This window comes from Amblyomma mixtum, chromosome 9 (genome assembly GCF_055824585.1).
Source record: "Amblyomma mixtum isolate Tamu chromosome 9, ASM5582458v1, whole genome shotgun sequence".
Lineage (NCBI taxonomy): Eukaryota > Metazoa > Arthropoda > Arachnida > Ixodida > Ixodidae > Amblyomma > Amblyomma mixtum.
Window position 1 is genome coordinate 112,151,586 of NC_143020.1, and position 20,523 is coordinate 112,172,108.

Below are 20,523 nucleotides of genomic sequence, written 5' to 3' on the forward strand. Positions count from 1 at the left end.
CCGTAGGCCTCATTAATCATGTCGTGAGTCTCTTTGCCTGTTTTACCTAGATTTACACAAAATTTGATCGCGTAACGCTGATCCGGTAAACACTCCATGATTTTGCGTGACGAGACGTTTCGACAAAGATTCACAGTACAAGCGACCTGCTCTCTTCAACGGCTGAGAGCCGACTGGCGATTTTCCCCAGCATTCCCAATATCCCCCTTCAACGATCCTGCGCGCGCACACAACCTTTCGTCCGCCCGTTCGCGCAGGAAAAAACCAGTCCTACTACTTTCAGAACAGACCCTGTATGCTCCGAAAATGAGTCCACCTTGCATAGACGAAAAATACCTTGTGCCATGGTGCTCTTTAGTCAAAAGCTTACTCGAGCTGACTGGTCGGTAGGGAACGCCCCTGTCAGCCGTACACCGGTTTATATAAGGCGTCAGCGAGTGAACTGCAGACGAGAAAAACTTGTTTCTGCACGTGGAGCGGCGGACGCTTAGCTTAGCGTGGATTTCAGAGCTAATTCGCAACAATGCCGTCACTGATGAATTGTAGAACCGCCGAGTGAGAAAAGTGAAAAAGGCACTTTTTGCACTTTGGAGTGTTAAAGGTAAGCGAGACTTTTCTATTTTTATTGCACTTTCGTTGAAAACAAGATGGAACGTTTAAGCACTTCCAGGTGACGGAATTTCAATTCATACAGCTGTTTTCTTTCACGTTTAGATGTGCCCATCAACCTCGATAAGCAAGCTTGTTTTGGAAGGTTATTACAGATTTTAAATGTGCACCGGTGAAAGTGTGCTAGCAGAGTTTTTTTCTGCCGCGCCCTGTTTCTCGTAGGAACTGCGTTTGCACGTACGAAGTTGGCTTGCTTTTATCTTATCTGTAAGCACCGGAGTGAAGGCATTGACTAGAGAACATCCATGGATACTGAAAACATGAGGGTAGCGCAAAAAACGACACACAATACAGAAATAACACTGAAGACGGGACGGGCGCTGAAGACTGGACAACGCCCGTCCTGTCTTGAGAGTTATTTCTGTATTGTGTGTCGTTTTTTGCGCTACCCTTTGTTCGATTCCGGCCGCGGCGGTCGAATTTCGATGCAGGCGAAATTCTAGGGGCCCGTGTACTGTCCGATGTCAGTGCACGTTAAAGACCCCCAGGTGGTAGAAATTTCCGGAGCCCTTCACTACGGCGTCCCTCAGCCTGAGTCGCTTTGGGACGTTAAACCCTCATAAACCAGACCTTATGCTTTTAATATGAACCAACTAACCCGAACACAAATTTTAATCTGGATAACAGAGCAAATATTTTCCTCAACTGTGCTTATTATTTTCTGCTCTGAGAGGCCGATCCCGGCCCGCTACGGCTATAACGGTGGTGTGACTTTACCTCGGGTTGTGATGAGGAGACCGAAGAAATAAAATTGTTATGCTACACCAGCCAAACTTTACCTATACCGGTACACTTCCACACTTCAGTGCCCAAACTGTCCACACACATATGCAGACATAGAACACTGCCTTACACAGTGCCACGCAGCCTTCCAGTCCCTCGCCTATCCCTTCCCCCTACCTCCACCATGGCCCATCTGTCTCGCCTCCCTGGTTCTGAGACTGCAACGTGCCCTCGTCGCCTTGGCCCAGGAAGTACTGAACGCCTAATAGAAAGGATGTTCGAATAAAAAATGTTACACCACCACCATCCTGGCTAAAGACAACCTGCCGTTTCACCGTACGGGAACGTCGTGAGGCAATCGTTAGTGCAATAATGCAGGGACGGTGTCGACAGAAGCATACAGACAGGGGGCCGAAGTAATCAGCGGGAATTCGGCGCCTGTGATTCAGCACCCTCTCCATACTGCGTGCTTAAGACCAACTCGGCCTAGCGTGCACTTTGAGACAGGCGCGTATGAAAATCCCGCTACCAGCCGTGTGTTCGTGTTTCAAAATCTGCCCATTCGCTATTCGGGACGGCTTCCGTTTGTTTATTTATTTTTATAAATATATGTCCGCAGAAATGACTTTTACATAGAGACTTGGCGCCTGTCGTTCTCTCTTGCTTTTTGCTTGATCTCTGCGTTTGCGCTACGTGGTTTTTTTCTTTTCCCCGTGAAATACTTTCAGCTCCAAATCTCGGCAAGTTGAATCGGACATCGTCCGGGAACTGCGGCGAATCTGACGTCTAACATATGATGCCGAACCTGAAGTCGAACCTGCCATCTCGTAAACATCCTGGATAGATCAGTTGGTAGAGCGTCCATTCCAGCCCGGAAGTTTTGTCTTCACGACCTTCCCTCGGTGTAACACAGCGCCGTGTACCTCTCTGTTCCGTTATTCCGTCCTGTGTCCGTCTTGTACGCCTTGTTTCAGATAGACGCGAAATAATTCGCCCACCAGTCAACTCTGTGGAAGTGTGGTGCGGACCGCACCACACTTCCCCACAACTGCGTAGTGATGCCCCGCTTTCCTTTACCTGGATAATAAATTAAAAAAAGCCGCGACGTTACGCTCCCGTCAGCATATCTAAAGCCATTCAAGGCGCGTAGAGTCACTGGAAAGGCGCCAAGCAGACGGCGTCCCGAACGAATACTAAAATGGCGGCTTCGCGAAATAGGTCAATTCAGGCACATGGTTAAGCAGTCGGTTCCTCTTGACTCAGTAAAGAAGAGGTTGTCTGATCTTACTAAGAGCAGCACCTCGTTCAACGAAGCCTAGGCGTTCGCACTGGATGACAGCATCGGCAAATCTGTGTACTATTCCACGAGAAAAGTGGATGACTGAGAGAGTTGCACACCGGCCCGATTAAAGAAAGGCTAGGGGAAGTGGTAGACGCCGCATCTCGAGAAAGAAAAAAAATACCCTCGGCGGGATTCGAACCCGCAATCCCCGGTTTAGGAGACCGATGCCTTATCCATTAGGCCACGAGGGCGCATGCTGAGGTTAACCGCGCAGATAGTTTTGCCAGTAGGGGCATGCAGAGAACTGGAAGAATGTGGTACAGAGTACAGCACAGGGTAAGGAAATTGGTTAGATATTCATTGCTGCCGCAATACACAGGACTGGAATCTGCACGCCCCGGTTCCAAAAAGAGGTGTTTTCTCTAGTACGATACCGAGGCTAACATTTAATTTATTTTAATTTGTTCCATAAAAAGATATTTCAAACTAAGTAAAAGAAAAAAATTGTAGGGCAGTTTACACTCTCGTGTAAGACTGATGACACAGCAATGCTGTTTGAGTTTGGTTCGACTGAGTTAACCGTGATTATTCTCGTCATTTCTATATGTTGTCCATTGTACCCCTCCCCAAGATCAACGAACACTCAGTCATCGGTACTTACAAGTGTTTATTTCAGTGCCACCCAGAGTACCGCAGAGGTGTTAGTTCAGAAGCGTTTGCGGGACGGCAGGCTGGAAACGCTGATTGGTCGATGGGATGCGCTTCTCCGTGACGTTTTTTGACTTCGCCCTCGTTCTCAACCGGACGTGGCGTCAGCGCGCCTTTCTCGACCTCTCCCTAGAGCGCCTGGGGAATCGCTAGGTGCACCCGCCGCGCCGCGCGTGCGTGGTGAGCGGGCATGCCGCATTCGTTTCGTGATCCTCGGCGCGCTCGTTTCGAGGCGTGTGCAGCTATGGCGTTCGTGCGTGGTGCGCTCGGCGGCGACAGCCAGCTGAAATTTCTGTGCAGTTTTTGCTTGCGGCTTTCGCCGTTTCCCCAGGAGCACGTGGCTAGTGTCGTGCTCGTATTTAAAGTTTTTGCCGCGGCACTACAAGGATCCGCATCAGGCGCGCTTTGAGGACCGCCGTTTGACAGCTACGCTGACGCGCTTGTCGGGGGTGCGCATTCTCAACCCTGAGGTAAGGACTGAACTACATTGTCGCAAGTTTTCTCGTGCATTGAGGACTCGCCAAATTGCGATGCTTGTAACGAAACTTTTTTTTTTTTTTTTTTGCAGCGTCGTTCCCTGGATATGCGTCTCGGAAGCCGATGTCATTGTTCGCCGCGGACGCTGGGCCTACTGCTCGCCGCCACGCCGCTGTAGGTTGACGTTGAAGAGCTGCTCCAAACGGCCCTTTTCAGGGCCGCTTCATTGCTTCCTGGAAGATTGCGGGAATCAATCTCGCGGCCGTGTTCCCTCTCTTTGTCGAAATCGGCGCCAGACATCAGAACCCGCGCTAGGCCTCGTTGCAGGGTTAAACGAGTGCAGTGTGGCTTTAGAGAAGTTATGACTTGCGCTTAGTCTATCTATATCATTCATTCAGTGCAGTGTGCCTTTGCTTCTTTAGCGACTTCTCACGCCTTGTCGAAATCGGATTTAAAGCTCACGCCACGCCTCGTTGAATGGGTTAACCGAGTGCAGCGCCTAGCTTTGTTTTTGTGTTCTAACCTGTAAGCAGTGCACCTTTCTTCGCTCCTTACTTTTGTTCTTTTCAGTCGTTTCCTGAATCCGTCGAAAGAGCCAGGCTTGCCGGATGGTTGTTCGCCGTGAATGGAACCACGAGGCGATCGCATCTGCATACACAGCACGACTTTGTTCCCTCGTGTTTTTTTTTACCAAGGATTGCTTCGACAGCTCGTGCAAAACGAGGACTGCGCACGCCGTGTCGTCGCTGCTTAGTGAAGAGGCACAAAACGGATGTCGTCCTTACTAAAGGCCCTTCTCGGGGCCACCTCAGTGTTTCCTGGCAGACCACGCGCTTTCCGCCCTGTGCACATGTTCCCCTCATTTCCAATCATTTGTAAGTTGCATATCAATGAATTAATAAATCAGTCAATGCACTTTATTTACCAGAAAAATCTCGCTGGTCACCCTGGGCTAAAAGCTGTGCACACAGCTTGACAAGGCCCAGGGGACCATTAGATGACAGTTTTGAACGTAGGAAAAACAAGTTGGTACTTTAAAAGAACATGGAAAGTACACCAAACAATATAAGAGATAAACATTACAATCGCGCATTACAGTAAAGAAAAAGAAAACACTTTGACAGCAGACATACAGTATCAATTTACACTATAATACATACAAAAATCACGACATTCAGCATTATGGCACGAAATATAAGAACAGCACATAAAGCAAAAAAGAATGCAAGTTACAATAGTACAGATAGATTAGCTGTTTACATTTGCATATGCATAAAATTAGTCCTCGTCTCCTTGGGCCTCCTTCAAATCCTGCAGAAGGCTTGAATTTGCAACTGCTAATATCAAAGAAGATTTAGAAGAACTTCAGTTTGGGATACACGGTGCATAGTACTTGAGAAAACAAACAATAGCGCCTACAATGACACACACAGAAGAATAACTATGCAGCACAAGCGCTATCCTGCGCTCTAAGTATGGAACTGTGACTGAAAAATGAACCTTCACGTGAGTGAAATATGAGCCTTTAGGCTGTCTACAAATTGTTATTACAGAAAGAAAGAAATATTAGTGAATGTTGTGTGAGAGGCTTGCATATTACTCTGTTTATTTATTTATTTACCCCTCAAGGCCAGTGGCATTACACAGATGTTAGGGTGGGCTTGTCTAAAAGGAAAGTAAAATAATAGAGCCCGGCCCGCACCGCTTAGAGCACAACGGGCTAGTGGCATTACACAGAGGGAATGGTAAATATACTAAAACAGAGAAAAATACAGTTGATTACATGAACATTAAACAGCGCCTGAATATACAATGTTAGCTAGTGCTACGCGGAACTGCTCGTAATTTTCAGTGCCGGCAACTTCTGCGGTAAGGTGGTTCCAGTCGCATGAGGTTCGCGGCAGGAATGACTGCGAGCAGCATTTTCTGTTGCATGACATACTTCCAACTTTGTGATCATGATCAATGCGGCGGGATACAGAAATTGTACGGGGGATGAGGTGATCACGAAGAGCGGGATGATGGTACAGCTTGTGGAACAGGGTGATACGAAACACTTTTCTACGCGATGTCAGTTATGGGAGGCAGATATTAGACTTCATAGCTGTGCGGTTGTAGTTAACAAGGATTAAACGCACAGAGTTATTTTGCACCAGCTCAAGATCATTAATGAAGTCATGAGCAGGGTGCCATACACGTGTTGCATGCTCGAGTTTTTATCGTATTAGTGTTTGATAAAGCAGTAGTTTCAAATTGGAAGGAACGTTAAAGAAGTTGCGACGTAAGTAGCAAAGCATGCGATTAGCATTTTCAATTATGTTCTCGGTATGAAGAGACCAGTTAAGATAATAAGTAATGTGGACGCCGATGCACTTATATGATGAGGCTGATTCCAACGAAATGTTATCGATGTAGTAGTGAGGTGGGACGGAAGTTTTTCTAGATACACGCATGACTTTGCATTTGTTCATATATAGCTGCATTCACCATTCTTCGCACTGAAGTCAGTGGCGGTCTCGTCAAGTAGTCCCCTGCTTTGTACGTTCACCTTGTTAGCGGCTGTCTTATTTCACACAATTCCACGTTCTACACGTTGATAGGTATCGTGTTCCTGCCTTGGCGGTAGTGGTTTATTTTTTAAAAAAAAAGGAAGCAAAAGAGTGTTGCCGGCTGCGGCAATTGCTATCTAATATCTTAAGCACCCGAGCTGCAGCCGGCGGAAACGACAGGGAAAGGGAGAGGATAGTAAGGAGAAGTATAGAGGGGAGCGACAGTAAGAAAGGACAGGGGAGAGCTTTGTACACTATTTACAAAATACAAAAGTAATCAAGTTCCCGCCACCGTTGTCTTGCCATGCCGCCGGCGCGGCGGCGACGGCGGTGCCATTTACCTGCGGTTGCGGTGGCCAACAACCTCGTCGGCGGGAGGGGGGGGGGGGGGGGGGAGCCACCCATTCATGTCTTTATCCCACCAGGGACACAGCGACGCAAGCGAGGGGACCATCCCTTTCTGGCTTGACAAGGAGCGCCGACCAGCCGCCTTGGGGACTGAGGGCAGAACAAATTAAGCCACTTCCCAGAACTGATAAATGAAGGCCGCTAACCCCACTGGTGAAATGTCCGGGCAGGTGCTTTGACCTTAGTGGACATGTCGTGGCAATTATCTCAGACGTCGACTCGTTTCGCCTGGTATCGAAATGAATATTGCTCGCGTAAGCGTTAACATTCAAAGATTGAGTAATGGTATAACGTCTATACCTTTCGCCATTTATTTTTCAATAACAAAGCGCAAAAAAATTTTTGTGCAAATAAAATGAAAAATCGTTGTTTCTATTTTTTCTTTTTTTATATACAGCAGTCTGTCCGCTCCCCCTAAAACCACTCTCTGTGACCGCCACTGACTGAAGTAATGTAAGGTTGTTAGTGTTGGTTATTTCTCTAAAAATGACGCAAACATCAGCGAATAGGTGAATATGAGAATCCATAAGAGAGCGGGGATCATTAATGTTAGATCAGGAACAGTAGCTAGGGTCCAAGAACTGAACCTTGTGGAACTCCGGAAGACACCTCTGTAAAACAGGTGTTATAACCGTAAGCAATAACTAATTGTGAGCGATTAAGTAGACATTCAATCCATTTCAATAAGTTACAGTCAATATTAAGATGTTTTAGTTTGTGAGCCAAAAGGTTGTGACATACATCGTCGAAAGCCTGAAAAATTCAGAAATATACAGCCAGTTAGTGATGATAGGTCTAGAATACAGTGCAATGCATGTGTAAACTATATTAACTGTGTTTCGCAAGAGTAAAGTTTTCGAAAACAATGTTGCGCTGACATAAAAAGTTGTTCAATGAAAGGAAGTTAACAAGGTTGGTGAATATTATATGTTTGAACATTTTGGGTCAAGTATTGGTAAGGGATATGGGACGATAATTAATAGGGGATGCTTTGCTGCCGGATTTGTAGACTGTAACCACCTTTCCGATCTTCCACTCAGTAGCAGCGTTGACTGGTCAATGCTGGAAAAGTTTGGTTAGTATAATGGGCGAATAAGCTGCAGTGCTTTTTAAGTAACGCAGTCATAACCCGGAGCGGAATGAACACTGAGTCCATCAATAAGCTTATTCACACCAGTAGGAGCAACAGTTATAGGTGGCATGAAAACATAGCTGAAGTGGTGAGTTGTATAGCATATGTATACATCAGATATGGGTGTAAAGTTGTCAGTGATTACGCGGTTAAGAATCGTGACGCGAACGTCGGAAGGGATGAGGTCGCCTAACGGGTCAGATAACGCAAAACTATCGTCGGTGGAAGGATTAATGACCCGCCAGAATTTTTGACATTGGTGGTTACATGTGAGTGGAAGTGCTTTTAGCGCTTTTGAGCGCCTGAACATACATGTTGGAAGCCGCTGAATACGAAGTCCGATCGCTCACTAGTTGGCGAGAACTTTGCGATGCGGTAGAGGCTTTCTTTTTGTTAGATAAACGTTTAATGTGATTATTACACTAGGGAGCTATTGAGTGGGTGGTAGCAGTGCGTTCAGGAGTGTATTGTTCTGTGAGTTGGGTGATTATAGCTGTGAACATGCTCCAGTTGGTTTGAATGCTGCGGACACCAAAGCTATGGGAAAGCATCGATAAAAAAAAAATAGTTCATTATTTATCGCCTGAAAATTTGCTCCATTGTAGTCTCGTATTATTATTTTTTTTTTCTTTTTGTTAGTGTTCGGAGTGGCTAGATTAATGTCATAGTGCATTAGCAAGTGGTCGCTGATGCCTGGCAGGTATGTAATAGGTGAGACTATGTCAGATCGATTTGTCAGGATTAAATCTAGCGTATTAGCCGCGTTGGCTGTTATAGTCCCTTGTGAGCACAAATGCACTAACGAGAATACTGAGCGCACATCTAAAAATTCGCGACTTCGAGACGAGAACGGGGACATTAAAGGGGAGTTGGTATCCCATGTTATCTTCGAAAAAATCAGATCGGCAAATAAAACAATACTGAAATAGATCATGGTGCTTTGTTTTTAAGTGTTTCCATAAAAAAGTATGGCAACAGATAAGGAAAGGCTTAGGTGATCGTGATCGAGGAGGTTAGACTGAATTATAGTGCAACAGCTTGAAACAGGTCTTCACATCATTCATATATACTTTTGCATCTGAGCCTTGTATTTATTGCTGTATTTTGTGTTACAACTTGTATTTAACATTTTTCAATTTTGCTAAACCTGTTCTTTTTTGCATATATTATGTATTCGCCCCTCCTGCTTGGGCCTACTGTAGGCCTGCAGTATGTTCTAAATAAAATAAAAATAAAAAGAACATTGCAGGAGCCCGGACAAAGCAAAATTACACAAATTACGTTTGAATAGAGATTATGGCAGGAAAGTGGATGAAATATAGCTAAAAGAAGAATTGTGAACCGAAGCAAAGTATGTAATGAGCCAGAAATATGCATATCAAAGAAAACACTGCACTGAGAAAATGGACAGCATGAAATAAATGAGCAGCACAAGTGCAGCGTACAGGCCTTTATCAAAGAATTTATTTTTTGTTTATTTACCACGTCCTGGTAGTGTTAGCTCCATAAAGCATTATCAAAATTATCACAATTTTCAGTTTTATTTGCTTAGGAGAACGTTAGAGCATTAAGAACTTGGCTCATAAATGCACCTCAAATATTGCCATAAATCATCGTACTCTTCGTCCTGGGCCACAAGAGCTGGGGCTTCATGAGATAATTATTACGGTGCATTAACGAAAATTTCAACATGCCGTCAGCATGCAAAGATTTTATACTGGCGCTGAAAAAACCGCATTTTTTAATTTTCGCTGGCAGGAGGGAGTAACTTTCTTGACTGCGCTGCTTTCTTCCTAAGCAAATGAAAGACGTGTATGCCGAGCAAAAACAATTCGAAAATATGTAGCGTAAGATATAACACTAATGCACTGTGAAGCTTGATGCCTTATTGGTCCAGTAGAGTGGAGAGCTGGGCGAGTTAATTGGTTCACGATTGTAGAAAGAAAACCAGCGCAAAAGACGGGGACACAGAACTCGGAACACAGAATACAGCGTCGTCCTGTGTTCCTGTTGTGCGTCTCCGTCCTTTGCCCTTGTTTTTTTTTTTCCTTAATTGGCCATGCACTTGTGGCAATTTAAGTGCACTTCCTGTGAATTTTGCACAAAAGTAGTGTATTTTTGCATTCACCTTTTTTACACGCTGAGTTGTTTTATCTTTTGGTCACTTCAGAAGGGAGGAGTTAGTATAGAAGTAATTTACTTGGAGAATACAAGGAAATATATCTTGCGATGAATTTTCTCATATTTTAATTCTGCCTGATGGGAATGCATTACGCGCCATACGGTGTTACTCACAACCAAACGCCCAAGGCTCTAAGTTGGGCAAAGCATGTATCATATATGTGGAAGTGCGAATATGGCTGTGGTGCGCTGGGCGTCTTGCATGCACAGCAGGAAGTGATTTGTGTCTAGACCATCCAGGAGGGCATGTACAAGGACGGGAAGATAGTACAAACGCTAAAAAAAAAAAAAGCTAGCTGGGGCTAGAAACGCATTTTTCGTTCTAGCAAGTACCAACTTTGGGGCAAAGCAACCAGTTTTGGGCGCCTTGTAAGAAGAAAGGATGGTTCTGGGAAGCGGAGGCAGGGCTGCGTACGGCGCACGCGAGGTCGCGGGGTCACGGAGTAGCGCTGCAGCAGCACATCGGGAAAAGGTTAAATTCTTCCACTCGCCACTCGCAGCGCACCGCAGAGCCGGCAGCCTTCTCTCTTGTCCGCCTACCCGGCAGGTTCCGGCAGGGGAGACGGACAATAGTCGCGGGCGAGAGCGAAGGAGGGGGGGGGGGGGGGGGCACCACATGAAAAGCATTAGAAGAATGTCACTGGCGCCTCCACTACGGCTCAGCTTGTACTATTCTGGCGCAGTGCTGCGTTTCGCCGTAATCGCTTGTCAGCAAAGTGAACACAGCACCGTGCCTTCCCGTGAATAGTACAAGCAGGGACGTCGCGGCCACATCGGCATTCGCAGTATAGCGCCGCCCTGTCGCTTATTTGCTCGCTTATCCTCTAACAAGTCAAAAAGTCTTCCTGTTGTGGCACGCCATCCATGGCTTACGACACCACGTCTGTCATTCCCCTTCATACTTCAAGCGTTTCTCTTGCTATGGAAGTATTAGCCGTTGCGGCCACCAATTCAAGCAGCGAGAAAAATTTCAGCGCCGCAGGATTCGTAAAGAGCGCCGCTCTTGTTTCGATCAAGCCATCATCAATGAACAACTTGCATATTTAGAGTGATAAATCTATACCTTTATGCGTTGTGTCTTGTGTATAATCCCAAACTGTGATCTGAAATGCGAGGTCAAAATTTGAATGTCATTGAAATAAACTCATTTTCCTGAAATTCTCTTTTTGTGTCGTCGCCGCTTTGCAGGTCGGGCCGAGCACGAGCGTGCTCAGCCTCGGTCCTTCAGTGTCGGGCCGGGCTTCCTGTCGGTAGGTTAAGTCCCGGGCCGGGCGCGGGTTCGAAATTGCGGCCCGTGCACAGCTCTATTCAGAAACCTAATCACATTTCCTTTTGTGAAAAAAGAGCTATGTGCAGAGTTTAAATGGTGCAAGTATGAAGCTACAATGAAGTCAATTACCAAACACATCGAAACATCAGTTGTGATGCCTGAAAAAAGATGTACTGCAACATATAAATACTCAAGTCTCGATAAGCAGGAATACTGAAGGGGAATAAAAACAGTTTTCTTTTGTTCGGGCTCACGCACCTGCTACAAACATATTCTTTATACATAGCAATAAAACTTGAAATAACTGTTTAAGAAGCCTTTTGGTCAAAGTATAGCTAAGTATGACTGAAAGGAGTCCGCAAGAAATGCACGGAAGCAGGCATGCAGTGTGACAGCGCAGCGCGACACGTGCGCTTTTTAATCTCGCGCGCGCACTGAAGAACATGGGTTTATGGTTTATTGGGGTTTTAACGTCGCAAAACGAGTCAGGCTATGAGGGACGCCGTAGTGAAAGGGGTTCGGAAATTTCGACCACCTGGGGTTCTTTAACGTGCACTGACATCGCACAGTACACGGGCCTCTAGAATTTAGCCTCCATCGAAATTCGACCACCCCGACCGGGATCGAACCCGCGTCTTTCGGATCAGCGGCCGAGCGCCATAGCCACTGAGCCACCGCGGCGGGTCGAAAGAGATGACGGGGACACGCCGAGGAGGCAACGCTGCAGTGCACGCTGCCTCCTCGCCTCTCGGCTCCTCGCGAGCAGCCCCGTCCGCTGACGAGCGGTGGCGGGGGAAAATCTAGGGAAAACATGCCTGTCCCCAACCGGACATGACGTCATTAACTATCACGTGACCTATGACGTCACGCGTATGACGTCATATTTTTTTGACCAATCAGCGTTTCCAGCCTGCCGTCCCGCAAACGCTTGTGTTAGTTCTGCTGGCAATAACAGCCGGCAGGCGCCATTTTCCTTCCAGGCCGGCGGACCGACGCCGTCGGAATAGCAAGTGACCGCCGCGGTCGGCTTGGAACTAGTTTTAAGTTCAGCTAAACTGGAAGATTTCGTAATTTTTGTTCACAACAGTACCAGCAGTTATCGTGTGATGAGCGGAAAGTGAGAAAGTGTGTTGGTGAAGCAGCGAAAATTGCAAGGCGCCTACACTCGCACATCCTCGTTTCGATCGCCTCGTCTTCTACCTGGAGTGGTGTTTACACGTGACTGCCTGTGAAAAGCAAAAGAGGCCGTGCGGCCTGCCGGTAAACAGTAGGGGCGAGGATACGGTGCCTTCCGTTGGGTCTTTGGTTTCTGAAGTGCAAAGATGCTTGGAACTGCACTCGATTTCAGTTTCTTTTTAACATCGACCCTGGGCTTCTCATAATCACTCGCCACGAAATGTTTCTGCGTTCATGAACAAAAATAAGTAGAAGGCATTCATGCAAAATACATCGCTAATACTTGGTGTTCATAATTTTTAAAGGAAGTGAGGTGTTTGCAAAGGATGCGTAGTCACGAACACAAAACAAATCTATACTTGGCCAGTTATTCTAGTCAAAAACGGCATTGACCACTGTTTAACAAGTCTGCTAGGAACTCCAAGAACAGTTAACTACAATAAGTAATGTTTAAAATGTGTCGCTTCGGGTCGTTGAACCCCGATGAACCTACAAACCCATGAAATGCGCAGTTAAATTTCAGGTATATCCACATTCACAATAAAAAGCCACCAGTGAAGAAGAGCGGTCGCACACTCGCGCGGACATGCAAGCACGCGCGTGCACACTGTACGTATTTTTGCATAACTGAACACAGACGGATCTGTTACCGGCTGGCTACATAAGGACGGGCGGTAGGGTGAGCCCGTCCTTGACCGTCGTGTCGGAAGGTCGCAACACAGAATGCCCCAGAACAGCAGTATCGCGACGCACAGTACAACAATCGTCAGTGGTTTAAGGATGACTATACCGATACTAGTTAGGTGGGCGGATGAGATTAAGAAGTTTGCGGGGATACGGTGGCCGCAACTAGCAAAGGACAGTGTTCAGTGGAGAGACATGGGAGAGGCCTTTGCCCCGCAGTGGGCGTAATTAGGCCGATGATGATGATACCTATGCACAGATGGCAGTCCAAGAACGCATGCACGTGCAAAGGTTACGAGACCCATCTGTGAGGATTTCAGGAGTCGGCGTATAGATTTCTGTGCCATTGATCGACAAGGCCAAGGTCTCAGTACCTCTACCTCCACAGCGTCAGATAAATATCCAGAACCTGCCACCCCGAGATCTTGAGGATGTCTTCCGCATGAAATAACGTCATCAAATAGCAAGGTCACATAACCCATTGTCATCGGTCGCTTGAATGGTTCGTCACATCTGACGTTGCAGTCACAGGAAATTAATGGGGCACACATCATCAATGGTTACACGAAAGATGTGTCTTGACCATTGATTATGTGCCGCGTTAATTCCATGTGACTTAATTTACATGGTTAATGTCGCCAATAAACCCCTTACAGCTGATCATGACCGCCTCACATGTACAGCTCACGATAAAACTCGGTCCACGTTATGCTAACGCCGATTTAATTTGTTTTCTTTAATTTCGGTCCCATACATTGCTTGGAAGCACACCTTGGTATTCGCATATACGACCGTCAAATAATTTAAAATTCTTCTTGATGCTATTTCAATTTCGGCTTCACCACCTGAACAATGGCTGTGACGTGATGTTTAGGTCACTTGAGACATAAATGAAACTAGAGTATACTAGCTGATACGTGATTTTAATTCGTTACAACACTTAGGCTAGCCTGCTTCGAGAGCTGTAATGACAATAAACGTTGCGTAAACAGTTACACTGCTAAACGTCACCTATACGTCACAGCCATCCTTCGATTGATGAAACAGAAACCGAAACAGCACGAGGGAGGAAATTCAGTTATAAATCATTCAGCTGTCGTAGGCGGATACCAAGCGGTGTTCCATGCCTAAAGAATCGTTTGAAGGAAGAAAACACGCAGATAATATTTTGCGTCTATAGACCTTTAGAGCAAGTCTCAAATACGCTGCCTGTGCGTCGAATGTGGCCTGCTGGGATTCGTAAAAGTACTGCTTGCTGGCCCTAATGACGTGAGTCTTTATTTTGGACACGCCATGTCCGTAGCATCTTCGTTTCTTTTCCATACATGCAACGCCATTCCTTTATCGCTGCTCCTGTTTCAACACCGGCCGGTTGCTCGCCGTACCAAGGTAGGTCCCCCAGTGTGCGATATCTTTGCGGGGTAATCAACTTTCGGACTGTTGTAAGCCACCGTTCAGTTCAAGCTGCGTGCGTGCCCGTAGCGTGATGTGTACGTTGCCATCTTCCATTTCCTGCTGCTGGTCTGAGGCATGCGGACCGCACGATAAGGTGAGCTGTAGGCCCCCGCCAGTTTAGAGAGTAAAGAATGAAAATTGGCCAATTATAAGACTTGACTTTGCACCGCTTGATGCTTGATGGGCAAAAAAGTATTCGTTTCTGGTCACATTTCGAAATGCTGCGACTGTCTCAAAAATGGTTTTGGCACGGTCGATGCCAAGGCACACAAGCTTACAGCGCTGTTGACATGCGTTTCTGTTATGTCTATACTGATTCGCGTACATATAGGCTGGTGAGAAGGCTGCCCTGAAAAGCGGTGCAAGATTGGCGGTAATGGCAAAAGGATTGCTTTGTAGATGATGTGCGGTTTTAAGTGTTTGGTTTCGGGAAAGTGTTGTGAGGATTCTTTTGTCTTGTCAGTCTCACGACTGAGTCCGTACAATTCGCTAACAGAATTTTCAATCCATGTCGAGGGGCTGCTCGTGATCTCGACGCACGACAAAGGCCAACCAGGCCTAATATGCAGCGGCGGCCAATTTTCCACGACCTAAGCGGGAATTAACACGATCATAACCGATGAATACTGCAATCAATCAATCAATCAATCAATCAATCAATCAATCAATCAATCAATCAATCAATCAATCAATCAATCAATCAATCAATCAATCAATCAATTAATTTTATTTTGGCGTGTTCCCAAATGTGCTAGCTGAAACGTTCTACAGGTCATGAACGTCCTTGTTCATAAAGCTTTTATAAGGTCCGGATAACTCAGGTCTCTCAGGCAGTAACCCACCAATATTTTCTGTCAGTTCAAAACTAAAATTAACGTGGCGTTATATTACTGATTTCAATTACTGTTTTACTAATATCGCTTACATTACCGTTTTACGTTTTGGTCTGTCTCGTATGAAGTGCCATGCTCATCTTCATTTTGACTTCCAGTTTTGTAACGGCGTCGATTCTATTGTGTCAGCATTTCAAGCGCATTTTTCTTTGCGCTTGCGTGGCTTGCACTGAGAATGTTTCAAAGCACGGGCTGGTAAGGGGGGTATGGAGGCGGACGGGAGTGGTATGTATACATATATTATGACGGCGGCTTGCCTGAACCAGGAAAGGGCGAAAAAAAAAAAACTTACTTCTGCAAACGATAAACGTACCCACGAAATACTGGCCTCCGGTCCTCGGTTGCCACATCTCATATGAATGAATCCAGACCGTAAGGATAAGCCTTTGCTCCAGGTTGCAGATTCCGTATGGTCAATGCGCAACTAGGATGATAAGTTGCTTGGGACATAATTATTATCTCCGTGAATCACCTGCGTCATTGTGCGCGCGTGGTTCAACTTCCGCGTGAGTTGCGCAGAGTGAGCATTGCACCGGCAATGCGAAAATCGGCGCCAGACACTTGCCCGTTCCTCCCTTTCCACAGCCTGACGCTGACTTGTCGCTTTCAACATTTCAGGCAATGCGCGTAGAGCTCTCGCCTTCTCGTGTGTGCTCTGTTAGTCTCAAACCATGCAATGTTGCGTAAGGTCGCGCTCATCGTCTATGGATGGCTCACTTTCAAGGTCATGCCCGCAGAAACTGCACCATGTGACGTCACGAGTCAACGAGTCACGTGAAGAAGGTGATTACATCAAGTCGTTAATTCGCGGTAATTAACGTACGATAATTATCATATCTAATTAATGTAGTTCTTTAACGTCTACTAATTAGTGTAATTAGTCGACGAGTATAATTAATAACATGATTGCGACGTCATACCAAGTCACGTGACAACGCTGTAATGTACAGCCTTTATCAAAAGTTTAGAGCCCAGGGGGTTTGCTTCTGAAGCACACTGTCTGGTTCGTAATGCATCTCCAGCGCTCCAAATTTGCTGAAGGTAAGATTTCTGCTCCTGCCTCCTCCAATGGGTAGGACTACCACGAATGTTACAGGAGTCCCGCTGCGAGGCTTAGAAGCAAACCCCCTGGGCTCTAAACTTTTGAAAAAGACTGTACGTCCCCACCGACTCCCCACACTAGTGGCGTAGCCAGAAATATTTTTCGGGAGTGTTATACGCCGCCGGTAAAAAAAAAAAAAATCAGGGGGCGCTTTGCCTGTCTAAAGTGCTGCAAGGCGAAAGCCTTTCCTGGCGCACTGTTTGGCATTGACTGCGAGACTGTTTGTGCTGTACTAGTGCTTTATTTGACTACACTTTACAACTACACACTTTGACTGCCGACTTTGACTGCTTCTTTAGCACGACTCTCTCTCTGCTTCGATGAGTTCGGTTGTATCCATGGCTCTGTTCGCAGTGATGATGTATGTAATGTGGTCACCCACGGACGCCTTACGCCCCCTGTCGGAGCGGACGACAACTATTTTATTAGTTGTCGTCTGCTCCAGAAGGGGGCGTCAGGCATCCGTGGGTGACCTCATTACTTCGAATCAGCGCACTCTGACGTCATAACCATTTCGACCAACCGAAAAGCGTGACACCTCTGCTGACAGCCTTCTGTCGACAACGATGAGGCATTAAAGGCTTTCGCCTTAAAAACAAATTGCTGACGATTACGTTACTTCCTAATGGAAAACTTGAGCTCAGCACATCAGCTGTTTCACCTTTTCGATAGATTGAGGCAAATAATTCGAGCAAGACACGTATGCAGAATTACAGACAACTGGTTATTTTTCACACATTTTCCTTCTTCAAGAAACACTCTACTAACAGTTCTTGGTTGTCAAGAAGGAAGCTTTGTGGTCGGAGAAAGAGATGGACATATGCTCCACTTGCTGCCCCAATGCAAGGTCTGCGCAAGTATTTCTGGAGGTTGTCACAGCTGTGGGAGGCGTTACGAGTGAGAGGAACGGGATGTTCTCCCTCATAAGTGGTAAGAAATTCGGGTTTTCTTTATATCTACATTCAAGTCCCCTACTACTAACATTGATGTGGGTCGATGGGAGGTCGTACGAAAACTCGCGGCTATTTAGAATATTTTCACATAAATATACAACAACACAGAAGCTTCTGCTCTACAACAAAGGCACCAACTGTGAACGAATGGCATTTGCCAAAACTTCTATCCCATTGATGTGAACCCGGGCGCAGAGGCGCTTTAAAAAAAGTATTTTATTATTTTCGTGATAGTTTTACGATCATTTGAGGACAATGCAAAGGATGAAAAAGTAGGCTGACCTGAAAAGTTGTGTTTAATTGAGTGAACCATGCCTAGAATTAAAAGGAGTGCCATGTACGTCGTGCGATGACGAAGAAGAGTGATTCTTTTCTGCAATAACATCCTCTTCTCATTATAGAGCCCCGACAACGTACGCCAATCTATTCGAGAATAAACCGACACTCCTCTTATTTCGGTTTTTACGTTTTAATAAATCGATGCGGTGTGTAAATAGCATGGGCAAATAAAAAGGCCGAGAGGAGAGGAATGCAGCGCTCTGAAAATTTCGGGGGGTGTTGATTCGATTAGTAATATTATTTTCCATAACGCGCTGAATCACTTGATTCCACTCCCAACATTCTACGCCAATTAGGTGGTACACAATCTGTGCACCAGGGGTACCACCCACTGGTTCCACTTGAATGACCTTGTGTTTTTTCATACTAACGCGACCTTGAGTAATGCGAGTATTAAAGCTGACGCTTTAAAATAATGACAAAATTTAAGCACGTTCCAATGTGGATAACCCCTGCCTGCGGCTACTTCCCTGTAGACAATTAATTAGGTTCGCAATCACGCACCGCTTAGACAATTAACGTATATGACACATCATGCAAGGTAAAGAGCTAAGCGTGGTTGCGTTGCTTTTCGCATGCAAGAAAGTGCGCTATTCCAACCATACTAACCTAACCACGCGAGAATCACAATTTAGCAGACTTCTCTCTACATGAACCAGCAACGTGTGTCGCATTAAGAAACTGTACCAAGTAAATAGTAAAGACCGTGAACGCGGCCTTGTAAGTTTGCATGACCTCAACACACGTTAAAATATGCTATCCTACCAACAAAAGAAAGCATTCCTTCGTCGCGAGTGAGCCGATCGGCGCACCGTCCGTACCAAAATGGCTCCAGGCGATAAACACATCACTCAACTCGTTGCTGATACATCAAAAACACTGGGTTTTTTTAGAAGGTCACTTTCACTGTCTCCGCAATCAATCCGTAAACTAGCATACGAGACTTTCATTCGCACTAAACTTGAGTACGCATCAGCAATTTGGTCTCCTCACCAGGCTTACTTAATTAACACCATTGAATCCATTCAGAATCGTGCGCCACGCTTCATTACTTCAGATTACGATTTTCACCACAGCATTACCGCTATCAAGTCATCCATCGCTATCAGCCCACTAGCCTTTAGACGCAAAGTTTCTCGCTTATGTTTATTGCACAAATTATATCACAATTTTCCTAACCTACGCGAGTCCCTTCTAGTCCCTCCTGTGCGCACGTCATCCCGTTTATTCAACTCCATGAGCATCCAATGTTTACACGGATCAACTAATGCCTTTAACAAATCTTTTTTGCCAGCCGCTATTCAAGACTGGAATCGGCTTCCAGAATCGGTTGTCATTGAAAGCGATCCAGTAAGGTTTAAAGAACGTCTGATGTGTTATCTTGCTGTATAAATTGTTTCATTTCCCTTTCGTGACTTTATTTCTCTTTATGCTTTTGTTGTGTGTGTGTTTTCTTGTTTGTTCTTTTTTTTAATTCTTTTTTTTTTAATTCTTTTTTTTTCCCGCCAATGTGAGTCATGTTGAATGTACTACTCCCCCCCCCCTTATGTAATACCCCCCCCAGGGGCCTTTAAGGGTCAAATAAATGATGATGATGATGATGATGATGATGATGGTTACGCGCGCAGGAAAGACTTATTTTTTTTAGTTCGCTATTTTAAGCAAGCTTTGCTAGTGTGCAGTGGTAAGGGAATATGTCCACTTAGGGCAGGTAGTGGCCGCTGATTTGGATCTTGAGAGGAAAACAGCTAGAAGGATAAGAATGGGGTGGAGTGCATATGGAAGGTTTTCTCAGATCATGAATGGCAGTTTACCAGTGTCCCTCAAGGGAAAAGTATACAACAGCTGTATCTTACCGGTACTCACCTATGGGGCAGAAACGTGGAGGCTAACGAAAAGGGTTAAGTTTAAGTGTACGACAACGCAGCGAGTTATGGAAAGAAAAATGATAGGTGTAACGTTGAGAGATCGGAAGCGGGCAGAGTGGGTGAGGAAACAAACGCGGGTTAATGACATCCTGGTCGAAATCAAGAGGAAGAAATGGGCTTGGGCAGGGCATGTAATGCGAAGGCAAGATAACCGCTGGTCCTTAAGGGTAACGGAATGGATTCCAAGAGAAAGCTTCCGTAGAAGGGGGCGGCAGAAAGCTAGGTGGGTGGGGATGAGATCAAGAAGTTTGAGGGGATACGGTGGCCGCAACTGGCAAAGGACAGGGTTAATTGGAGAGACATGGGAGAAACCTTTACCCTGCACTGGGCGTAATCAAGCTGATGGTGATGATGATGAGTGGCTACTGTGCTCGGCTACTGACCTGAAAGACGCGTGTTCGATCCCGGCCGAGGACGTTAAAGAACCCCAGGTGATCTAAATTGCTCCGGAGCCCCTCCACTACGGCATCCCTAATATAGCCTTAGTCGCTTTGGGACGTTAAACCCTCTAAAACAAACAAACAATTTTCAGTTTTCTTTGTGGAAGATGGAAGAAAAGAAGTCTTTGACATCCACAGATAAAACGCTACCTAT

The 20,523-nt window shown here is 45.8% G+C and overlaps 1 non-coding gene across 1 annotated transcript; it reads right to left on the reverse strand.

Moving 5' to 3' along the window:
• Positions 1-2,852: 2,852 nt before the first annotated feature.
• TRNAR-CCU (transfer RNA arginine (anticodon CCU)) lies at positions 2,853-2,925 on the reverse strand. Its single transcript has one exon. It is a non-coding gene; the product is annotated as a tRNA-Arg (tRNA).
• Positions 2,926-20,523: the final 17,598 nt, after the last annotated feature.